This window comes from Drosophila montana, unplaced genomic scaffold, assembly GCF_035044405.1.
Source record: "Drosophila montana isolate Dmon_TW-CO22-7 unplaced genomic scaffold, ASM3504440v1 contig_3733_1, whole genome shotgun sequence".
Lineage (NCBI taxonomy): Eukaryota > Metazoa > Arthropoda > Insecta > Diptera > Drosophilidae > Drosophila > Drosophila montana.
This window is the reverse complement of record NW_026998620.1, coordinates 674,733-687,299: the sequence shown is the minus strand read 5'-3', so window position 1 is coordinate 687,299 and position 12,567 is coordinate 674,733. Positions and strand designations below refer to the sequence as shown.

The following is a 12,567-nucleotide window of genomic DNA, read 5'->3' as shown; positions in this document are numbered from 1 at the left end:
AGCCACGCTTCATTCGGCCTAATGGGCAATGGCGGACTGGCCAGACGCCTCGCTGGCCAATCAAAGCGGCCCAGTTTCCAGTTTACGACTTGAAACTTGGCCAGGACCTGGGCCTGAGTCCGCAATTGCGATTGCAGAGACTGTTGCCAATTATAAGCCGCAGAAATGCCCGATTTGCATAAACACAATGTGCCTGAGAATGTGAATGTGAATGCGATTGTGATTGTGAATGTGAATGCGAATGTGAATTGTGATTGTGGAGCTGGAGCTGGAGCTGGAGCTGGAGCAGGAGCAGCTGGTGAATCGCCTGACACATTATGTCATTATATTGTTGCAACGTGTAATTGGAGGAAAACTTTTGCCGCCAAATGACAAATGCACGAGCCAAAAAAGAAGATAGAGCATTAAGAACGGATGTAATCGACTACGGAATACCCTGTAAGGAGTGTAAGAGCCTCAAGTATAAGCACAAAGGCAAGACTTATCGTATATTTGGGTTTAGTTCGTGCAGCTTGTTTTCCAGATTTATATTTTTACCCTGATTTGTCAGATATATATATAAGCTACTTTTTTGCAATTGTCCGTTGCATTAATTTGCATTTTTTGTATATAATTTACCAATTTTTGGGAACCAAGATATATTTCTGCTTTGTACTGAGTTTCGCAAAAGATATTTTTTATATAAACCAAACTAGTTTTGAAAATAAATAAGTTTTGATTTCACTTTATGGACTTTAAACTAAGCTTCGGAGTAAAAAAGAATTTGAAATTCTGGGCTCGAATCGAATTTTTTTTTGATAAAAACAAATGAGCCAAGCTTGAAAAGAGACTACTTTATTATTAATAATCAATAAAAGAAACTCTATGGACACAACAGGGAATTTTCCAACCTTGACCTTAAGAGGGTCAGATTCTTAAAAAGTTAGTTCTTAAATTAAATATTAAATATACTTTTTAAGCACGTTTTGAGTTTGAGAGTTTTGAGTTCTTTCATATCAAAAGTTATTTACCAAAATCAATATACTCTCTTTTAACCCTGTAAACAGAGTATAAAAAACATCAAAAAGCCGCCGTCAAGCTTATGAATTACAAATAAGGCTGTAGTTGGGGCTGGAACTGTGGCTGGGGCGTGGCCATTGCATCTGCATACATAGACATGGGGTCGCCCGTCGATGGCGAGGGGACGTCAGTCGTGGGGGGGGGGAGGGGGGCAGTTGGCAATGGCAAACCGTCACGGGGCGTCCGTCTCGTTGCGGCTTTGAGCCCGGCCAGAAACACATTTAGCCAACTAATGCGCCAATTTGAATGCGGCAGCAACAACAAAAGACAAAATATTTAACTTAAATGCCAGTTGGAGCTGAATTCAAATTGGAATTGGAATTGGAATTGGAGCTGGAATCGGACTCCGAGCTGGAGTCGGAGTTGGAGTCGGAGTTGGCGTTGAGTGCAATTTGTAAAATGAGATACTTTTGCAACTATAATTATAATTAATACGAATGCAACAAATGACAGCGACAACAACTGAAAATACAAACACAATCCGATTTTGCTGGCACAATTTCAACAAAAAAAAAAAAAAATGGCGGCAACGTTGTCATTAAAATTTATCTTTTTTATACCCTAAAGAGGGTATAATGTATTTGTGCAAATGTATGTAACAGGCAGAAGAAACCATCTCCGACACCATAAAGTTATATATTCTTGATCAGCATCAATAGTCGAGTCGATCTAGCCATGTCCGTCCGTCCGTCCGTCTGTCTGTTCGTCCGTCCGTCCGTCTGTATGAACGCCAGGATCTCATAACCTATAAGAGCTAGAGACTTGAAATTTCAGCTGTAGGTCCTCCTAGTCCACGCGCACATCGAGTTTGTTTCCGATATTCGATAACTTGCCCCGTTTAAAAGTAATCGATACAAATCGAAATCCTGTTTCGCTTCGAGAATAGTATATGCATATATAACAAGTATCTTTCATTTTATGCCTATCGCCTGTCGGAAGAAGAGGGCGCAGGGTATCCCCTAGTCGGGAGCTTCCGACTAGTACCTCTTACTTGTTTTGTATTGTTATTGTTACAACAATTGTTGTTGGGCTCCGACGGGGTCGGTTGGGTGGTTGTCGTTTTTATGGCACTTGAATTAATTGCATTTCACATGCATTTTTCATGCGACAATTTTGTGTGTTGTGTTTTACATCCAAATTAATTGCGGTTATTATTTATGTGTGTCTTTCAAAATGGCAATGCAATGCCGAAAAATAAAAACAATTCCAAGCATTATATAGTATTATATATTAGCCCGATTGCGATCTGCATTAAATGTCTGCTGTCTGTGTTTGCCTTTATTGAGTGCAATTAATTATATAATTATTAATAGGAAAATCATGTGCGCAACAAAAGTGCAAATTATTATTCGTTTCTACATTGAGCGTGCACATTTTGTCACGAAAATGCAACCTGGCAGAAGACATCTTCCATCCCATGTGAATATTTTGTATCAGTAACAAGAGCCCGTGCGATATCTGGCCATGTTAATACTCTTTCATCATCCTGAAACTTTGTCAGAAAGAGCCGAATCAGATGACTATAACATATAACTGCCATAGGAATAATTGGTCCGTAAGTTAAGTTCTTGTATGAACTACTTTTTTGGGTTTTCATTATATTTCAACCACACTTGGAATTTAGAGAATTACCATACCCTACAAAAATGAGCAAAATGTTATCAACATCGCACTCCCATATCATATGGGATAAATGTTTATTTTATTGAATCAAAAATGTTTAAGAAAAATTGAAAATTAGTTTCTATATAGACAAATTGTCTGTTTTTCAAAATATCTTCACTAAATCCAGCTATTGCGAGCTTTACTCTGCTCCTCACATATTCGCAAAGTATATCTAGCAGAGTATTTAATCTTCGGCTTGATAAAAATACCTCCTCTTTCTTGTTAAATTTCCCTTCCATGAATTCAATAGTTATTTTGGCTAAATTTATATATAGTTGGCATTAAAAAAAGTTATTCCAATAAAATAAGTTTATATAAATAAATAAATATATATAAATAAATATAAATAAAAAAATAAAAATAAATACATATAAATATAATTATATAATAAATATAAATGAATATAAATAAATATATATATGTATATATAAATATATACAAATAAATAAAAATAATAAAATAAAAATAAATACATATAAATATAAATAAATTTATAAATATATATGAATATAAATGAAAATAAATAAATATAAATTAATCTATATATAAATAAATATGCATAAATACGAATAAATATAAATAAATATGAATAAATAAATATAAATAAATATGAATAAATAAATATAAATAAATATGAATAAATAAATATAAATAAATATATATAAATATAAATATATAAGTAAAAATAAATAAATAAATAAATATAAATAAATATAAAAAAAAATAAATAAATATAAATAAATATAAGTAAATATAAATAAATATAAATAAATATTCCATGTCTGTTATTTGTCCGCAAAAGTGTTGAATCTTTGGCATTTCCAAGCTCGCCTCGCTACATCTTTCAAATTTAGCAATATTATTATAAAAATTCAATTTTAAATGTATGTACAAATCGTTCTGTCAATACATTGAATGTGCCTAATTGTTAAATTATAATTTGTGTGGCCCAATTATGGCAGACCTCCTTAAGCGTGCCTCTTGACCCTTGATTGCACACTAAGCCGCAACTAATAAAAACTGAAAAACCAAAAAACCAAAAAAAATGAAGAAAAATTGGAAACACGCTAAACTAACACGCAACTTGCTCAATGGCTGCGTTACAAGCTGCTTAGTGCAACTAATAAGCGGCTATGCGAGACATATTGCCACAAAATATTAAAAAAAAATAAGCTGAAAAAAGAGTCGAGTCACAATTACGTGACAGAGGCGACACGGGGAGGCGACACGGGGAGGCAGCTGAGGCAGCGATAGTTTAATGACCAACAAACGCCTTCTCATTAAACGTTAAATTACACAGGCGCATGACACGAATTTCAGACAGAATTTCAACAACAACAACGACAGCAACAACAACAATCTATAAATTTACTAAATATTGTTTTACAAGAACAACAACAACAACTATTGTGGCAAGTGCAACGGTTGCATGCAACACTCGGCTGCGGCATTTGCATATAGAAAATGTTAACGAACAAACAAACTCGAAGCTGGGCCCAGACTTTGTTAGCTGATTTCAAATAGCACAGGGCATGCGAATGTTTGAGCGTGCTCGACTAGCAGATGCCCTGTAATCAGCACCGGAAATACTTATATGAATACCTATAAGGGAAGACACTTACACAAAGCGACTGCGCTTCTTTTAACCCTTAGCCCTTTATTATGGAAAATGTAGTCTTTAATAACTGCGCTGTTTGTCGCCCGATTATTTATTAAATTTTCTAGGCTATAAGAAGGCATTCAAATGAGTGACCATCCCAAAGATCAGGGCGCTAACTCTACGAATCCTCGAGTTGTATTCAAAATATTAAGGTGTTTCTTATATTTACAAAAAAATAAATAAGTGAAATATGCATACTATAAGGGAAACTAGACATCATATTGAACGTCTGTAACTATTATAATATTCGTGAAAAATTAAGTTAATTATCGATATTTATCGGTTATCGGTTATATTCTCAAGAATCTAAAGTCTCAAAGATCTCAAACAAATAAATAAATAAAATATGTGTATACTAAGCAAGTATCTGGACATCAAATTTGGCGTCTGTAACTTTTATAATATTTCTGATAAGTTAATCGAGTTATCGATTTTTATCGGTGATTGAACAAATAAGAAAATATGTGCCTACATTCTCTGGCTCCTAAAGTCTCAGAGATCTCAGACAAAGAAATAAATAAAATATGTATATACTAAGCAAGAACCTAGACATTAAATTTGGCGTAACTCTTATAAAATTCGATATAAATAAAGTTTTATATCGATTTTTATCGGTTATCGAAAAAAGAAGAATATATGTGCCTACATTCTCTAGCTCCTAAAGTCTCCGAGATCTCAGTCAGGGAAACATATCAAGATAATTTCCGATCAGAAATAGATTTAAGCCTTTACTCTTAACACTAGATTATATTTTATATATAGTATATATTAACAGAAAAAATCATTAGAGCTGAGAAAACAGCGAATGTTCAAAAAAAAAAATCATCGATCGTTTTTAAAAACACCAAATACATCGATTGTTTCTTACTTCGACTTAACACACATTCGACCAGCTGCAATATGCCCCACTTGTGCGCCATTTTCCTAGGGTACAGGGCATTCCAAAAGAATAAAGAGGACCTGGACAAGGCGTTGAATCCAGACAAACGACAACGACGCATGCCATAAAATATATAAATATATAGTATAAGTTTATAAACAGAATCGGGCTAATAGATGCTTGACGTTTTGACGTTTTGCTGCGCCAAGCGGCAGGCTCTGTCATTAGGCGCCCCAGGGGCTGTTAGGGGGCGGGGCTTGGGGCATGGTCTGTGGGGGGGGGAACATGCAATATGCTGATTTTTGTTTTGCATGTCCGCCTGTCTCGGGCCTGTCTCGGGCCTGTCTCGGGCTCAGGTAATTGCCAGCAGCAAGTGCAGCAACTGGCGTAGTTAGCCGTAGTCGTATGCTAAATTAATTGGACAATATGAAGTGCGTGATATTGACTGCTAATTAAGCGAGTTATGGCCGCGTTTGCTCTACACAAAGCACGCGCGCGTTTTGTGCGCGTTTTAAAACGCGCGCGCAACATGCAACCTACAGGCAGGCAGCTGCAGCTCGCACGCCCCTCGCACGCCCACTCAGACACATCAGTGCAGCATTCGTCCATTTGACCCTTGACCTGGCCCGACCAGGTAACACGGTAGCCGTTTCCTGGAAGAAGAAGAAGGAGCAGGCTGGACGGGGCTCAGCGTGCATATAAATTGCATATAATTATGCAAGGGCCAACACTTTGCGGCAACACTTGTGGAACTGCAACAGCGAACTTCACACCTACTCCGCCGTGCCGCAGTGCAGCAGGAGCTGTGGCAAAGCACTTAACATGCAGCCCGGCTGCCGTGTCCAATTCAAACAGCTCGCGGCATTAATGGCCAGGGACGCCATTAGAGAGCGATATCCATCGCATGGAGAGACGAATGCGATCTGCGATCTGCGGCTGTCGATTAACCATGACAACAGGTGCGGCACGTATGCAAAAGGATTGGCCACGAAAAGGATAATCGAGCCGCGGCGCCAGCAGCTGCCACCCTAATGTGATGATGATTCCACGAGTTGTTGTTGTTGTTGCTATTGCTTTTATAATGAAAATTATGTTGACCAATTTGTTTTAATTTGTTTGCCTTTTGGCCGCAGCCTTCGCCTTTTGCCTGTGAACGTGCGAACTGCTCGCTGGGCTGCGCGAGGGGCGTGGCACAGCTGGGCGCATTAAGCTAACTGCCAACTGACACGACCAAAAAATGAAAACAAAAACAAACAACAACTTTTGGAGAATCAATGAAACTTGCAGTCGAATTACGAATGCGGCAAATGCACAATTTTGGGCGCGCCTTAAGCTAATAAATGAAATGTTTTATTGCCCGGCAACAGACAACAACAACAGCAACAACAACAACAACAATGGCAACAATGGCAACAACTAAACAAAGAAACATGGCAGCCAACGATAATTGGACGCCATTTTGAGGCGCATTTCGTTTCAGTTTCTGTTTCTGTGTCTGTTTCTGTTACTCTGTTTGCCTTTTTAATACAACCAGCGACACGCGCCACTGCACACTTGCAACAACAACAACAACAACAACCGACAACAAACAGCAACAACAACAACCGACAACAACAAACAACTAGCATATCAACCACAACAACTGCAACTGTAACTGACAATTGCTGAAATGTTGATTACAACTGACGCAGCAGCAGCTGCTGCCGACTGCGACGTCGACATCGACTGCGACTGCAACCGCGACTGCGACGGCAACTGCGACTGCGTCTGTGTCGCTGTTGATGTTGCACCCAGGGCGAGGGCCCAGCCCGCAACTCACAAATCTAGGCCCATCATTTCCGCCAGCTACTAAAATACACGCAGAAAAATTTAGAATGACATGAAGAAATCTAAAAATTAAATTATATTAAGCAGAGTGCAAAGCTTTTATTTAATTCAAACTTTTTTGCGGTACATGACGATGTATTAGTTGGATAAAGAACAGTCGAACTTAAGTCTGGTGCCAATCATATAATAATAATAATGATAATAATAACAATAGGAATAATAATCATCATCAAGCCATCTTAATGTTTTTTGTAAGTATTATTGCAAGATTCTCTAGCTATTCTAATATCAACCTTTTCAATAAATTTTATATAATATATATAGATTATTATTTACATAATGAGATAAATTGAATTAATTCTTAATTTGATTGCTCTACTGAAAAGTATCAAAACATGTCTAGAACCAAAAGGTAGCTTTAAAGAGGTGCGAAACCAATTTCTTGAAACGAACCTTAAGGCGAGAAATTGGTGAAAACTGAAAACTGAATCAACGATAGCTTTAGTTGAGTTTGAATTAAAGAAACTCTAAAAATGTTGTAGCATATAATTTGTTATTATAATTCAGTATTTTTATCACTTATTATTATTTTACGGTTTAAAAATTCTTATTATAAGAAATATTATATAATTATCTTAAGCATTTTTCATACATGTAAATGCCAATTATATCATTAAATTAATTTTTCAGGCGTGTAAATTCGTATAGGAATTGTGCATATTTTTTGTTTAATATATATTATTTATGCTCTCATTAGCATGTAAATTCTTAACACAAATTTGTATTTATTTTTTTATTTTACACTTTATTTAAGCATGTAAATTCTTATTACAAGCGCTTAGTATTTTTTAAATGTCTAGCATTCAATTTATATATCGACGACTTAAATGAAGATCCAATTGTATTTAGTAACCCGAAGAAAGAAACTCGTCATGAATTCTAATGCAGTCATGCTCGTACATAAATAGCCTTATATTTTTCGCTGAGTGTAGCTGGGGTCTGCCCAGCGCAGCCCTTTGACTGCACTTAATTTTAATAAGTGCTAATGAGTTGCACAATGAGCGCAGAGCAGAGGCGCAAAGGTGCAGAGGTGCAGAGGAGCTGAGGACCAGCATTAAATGCTTGAGCACTTTGCATAAATGGCTCTTTGCGGTGGCTGCTTCCGCTGGCGTTGGCAACATTGTAGGCCAAAACGCTCGTTACGGACGCAAAACCGCATCCAGCGATGCCAATTGGCGACGAGGCGACGAGTCTCTCCAGAAAATAAATATAAATATATATCGATCGGCTCTGGATGATGTGACCCGAAAACCACAAGACGTCATAAATCAAGACATTTATGTCGCCAGTCAGTCAGTCAGTCAGTTAGTCAGTCAATCAGTCAATCAGTCAATCAGTCAGTCAGTTAGTCAATCATTCAATCGGTTACTCAATCAGTCAATCGGTTAGTCAGTCAGTCAATCGGTTGGTCAATCATTCAATCGGTTAGTCAATCATTCAATCGGTTAGTCAGTCAGTCAGTCAGTCAGACATTCAATCGGTTAGTCAATCATTCAATCGGTTAGTCAAAAATTCAATTGGTTAGTAAATCAGTCAGTCAGTCAGTCAGACAATCAGTCAGTCTGTTAATCAGTCAATCGGTTACTCAATCAGTCAATCGGTTAGTCAGTCAGTCCTTCGGTTAGTCAATCATTCAATCGGTTAATCAATCATTCAATCGGTTAGTCAGTCAGTCAGTCAGTCAGACATTCAATCGGTTAGTCAATCATTCAATCGGTTAGTCAAAAATTCAATTGGTTAGTAAATCAGTCAGTCAGTCAGTCAGACAATCAGTCAGTCTGTTAATCAGTCAATCGGTTACTCAATCAGTCAATCGGTTAGTCAGTCAGTCCTTCGGTTAGTCAATCATTCAATCGGTTAATCAATCATTCAATCGGTTAGTCAGTCAGTCAGTCAGTCAGACATTCAATCGGTTAGTCAATCATTCAATCGGTTAGTCAAAAATTCAATTGGTTAGTAAATCAGTCAGTCAGTCAGTCAATCGGTTAGTCAATCAGTCAGTCAAAAGCTGACTCATCGCAACGCATCTCAATTGTGAGTGCATTGGGGCTCATTAGTGAGGCAGCCAATTAATAAATAAAAATAAATAATTGCACAATTCATTTGGTAATTAGACATGGCTCATAAACTTGAATTAGCTAGCCAAAAGCCAAAAGGCAAAAGCCAAAAGCACACAAAAAGCCGATGGCCAAGAGATACGACCATGCCAAGTTCTAATGCGAGGCACGCATTCAAATCAAATCAAATTGGCTAGAAAGCAAAATAAGCAAATTGACTGTAACCACAAACACACACACACACACACACATGCAGCTATATATATATGTGCATGTGTCCATGTGTGTGTGTGCGTATACGCGCATATAAACAATTCATTTGTCACACTAAATTTGTTTCAATTCATTTGCTCGAAATGACAAATAATGCGATATAATTACATTTTGTTGGACTGTGTGGAGTATGGGTGGGGCGGGGTGAGGGGAGAGGGTAGATAGAGTGGGGGGGGGGGGGGGGGGTGCTCTTTGCTGTAAGCGCTCATTAGAGCCCTTGCTGTAGATTTTTTAATGAGATTCTTGCTATTTACGTACGTTTTTCCACAAAAATTGCGCCTGTCTGTGTGTGCGTGTGTGTGTGTGTGTGTGTGTGTGTGTAATTATCATTTCCCTTCATCAGCAGCAACGGTGCGTATGAGTGTTCTGCTGCCCGCGTCGCTGTCGACGTCGACATCGACGCCAACCGCATTTACCGTTACACTTCAATTACCGCACAATTTGCCAGAGAATGAGCTGCGGGCAAGGGTCGGGGGCAAGGCGGGGCGGGGCGGGGCGGGGTGCGTGCAGCAGTCTTCATTGACATCGCCTAATTTAAGACAATCACATGAAAAGTCAAAAACATCGCAAGGCGGCAAATCTGGAGCAGGAGCTGGAGCGGGAGGAGGACGCTTCAGCCGGGCGGGCGGTCCATGTTCAACTGGCGGCTATTAATGAGGCTTGACTGTAGCGTATTCGTTTTCATTTTGCAACTGTGGAGCTGCACACAAGTGCGAAGAGTTTAAATGCGAGTTCCGTGTGCCCTTTGAGTTTGACAAAATACGCGTCTGTCTATATACACTATAAATTTAAAGGCAATTGGTTATGGGAATAGCTTTAAGACTTCAACTGTGAAAGCTCATCTGGAAATAACCTGCTCTGCCCGGAAGTACAATCGGGAATTTTTTGATTGTTATTACAGGGCATTGTAATTTTGTCATGCTATTTGTAATGCATAGAAGGAGACATCTACGGACATATATATATCTCTTTGATTAGCAATGTCCAAGTTTACCATGCGCCTTGCATACAAGCCAAATCTTCTTACCATCTCCTTTATCATAAATTTCTATAGGAAGAATCTCCCAAAAAATGAGTATTTTGTTTATATATTTCTCAATTATTATACACAAAACCCTGCAAAAATGAGCTTTAAAATGCATCTCGCAGCCGTAAGCCAAATGTCTGTAAGCGTATTTGATCTTCAGTGTGCTGAAAATAGTTCTTTGATCTTGCCTTTGCTTGCATTTCTATGTTTTTCAATACAATAAAAAATATGTAAAAATTCTCATGACTATATTTAAGATTTTTATTAATATCTCCATCTGAGAACTAGTAATAATAGTGTATTTATTGAGTTGCATATTACTTAATTTTAACTTTTCCTATATTCAACAGGCCCGTTTCTTCACCATGTCCTCGCACGTTCCTCAAATAACTTCGGATCATAAGGAGCGCACTCTAGCGTCAGGCATATCAAGCTTATGAAAACATCGATTCTACGTAATTCTATCGTAAATACGATAAAATTCGTTAAGTGTGGACTCGAACGGCACAGTCGAGACGCCAACCAAAATGTTGCGCCACCTGTTGCTTAATGAGTGAACTGATATGACATATGGACTGCTTGAAAACTACTTTGTTTTGCACTGTTTATGCACAAGACGTAACGTAGTGTTGAGCTCTTACGTTAATTTTTGAATTCGGAAACCTGCAAATTCACAAAGGTAAGTAAGTCTTATACCCTTGCTAAAGGTGTTATAATTTTGTAATGAATTGTGTAAAACAGAGAATAATTTAAACTATAATTTTGGAAATGATAATCTAGAACAGCACATAAATCAGACGAAATTGCTACACTAGATATTTTTGTAAGCAAGTAAGTCTATACCCTTGCTGAAGGTATTATAATTTCGTAATGCAGACTGTAACACAGAGAATAATTTAAGCTGTAATTTTTGAAATGACAATCTAGAATTATTTTCAAAATTAATCGCTTTTATTAAAAATTCTCCAATTGAAATATTTTCTGAATGTTTTCAGCTTAGCTTGGCTAAAGTTTAATTACCCTGCGTTGCTTCTATTAAAAACATGTCTTGCGCTTGTGCGAACATTTTGCAGCTGGTGTCGGCTGCATAATCAATAATTTTTTAATTTAACATCAATCGCACAATCGTTTCTGTTTCGGCGTAATGGGCATTATTATATTTTCAACATTAACAGGCAATATGCCAGCAACAACAACAACAACAACAACATCGACAACAACAACAACAACAAAAAGTCAATTCAATTTTAATGGAGTAGCAATAAAACAGCAAAAAGCGCAAATAATTGTTATAGCCATGCCAGGCTCGGCCGCAAATGGAAGTCGATCCGAGTCGGGGCAATAATATCATTTTCGCAATTGATATAAGAAATAATTTAAAATCGTTTTCATCAACAACGACACAAAAGAGTTTCTTCTCTGTTTGTTGCCAGACAATCAACCAGCAATGGCTGCTTCTTCTTCATCATCATCATCATGATGCTGATAATGATCATGATAATGATCATTGTATTGATGATGATGAAGTGGAAATGGATGGCCATTTGCAATTGATTCGCGGCGAATGCAAATGCAACTGCAAACGTCTCATTTGCCATCCATTTTTATAGCCAATTGCATGCATTTGACCGCTGCGCTCTCTCCCTCTCTCCCTCTCTCTCTCTCTCTCTCTGTCTCTCTCTCTCTCTCTCAATCTGGGTCTTGCTGATTTTGTTAATACGAAACGTGCCTGCCTGATGCGGCGTGTCCAATTATATAGTTCGTCTCCATTGTAGGGTATGCTAAATCGCACACAAAAGTTTAACATTTGCTCGAATTAATCTTTTCCTTTATTTATACCCTTGCAGAGGGTATTATAATTTTGTCGCGACATGTGTAACGCATAGAAGGAGACATCTCCGACCCAGTAAAGTATATATATTCTTGATCGTTATCAACAGCAGAGTCGATATAGTCACGTCCGTCCGGCCATCTGTCCGTCTGTCTGTTTCTATGCGAACTTGTCTCTCAGTTTTAAAGCTATCTTTATGAAACTTTGCAAAAGTTCCTCTTTTAGTTG

General features: G+C 37.7%; 1 long non-coding RNA gene across 1 annotated transcript in view; it reads left to right on the top strand.

The window, feature by feature from the left end:
- The window catches only part of LOC135436399 (uncharacterized), an 86,009-nt gene extending 74,828 nt beyond the window's left edge, over window positions 1-11,181 (top strand). The window contains exon 3 of the long non-coding RNA XR_010437513.1: window positions 10,859-11,181. This is a non-coding gene — a long non-coding RNA (uncharacterized LOC135436399). The remainder of the gene's footprint in view (window positions 1-10,858) is intronic.
- The last annotated feature ends 1,386 nt before the right edge of the window (window positions 11,182-12,567 follow it).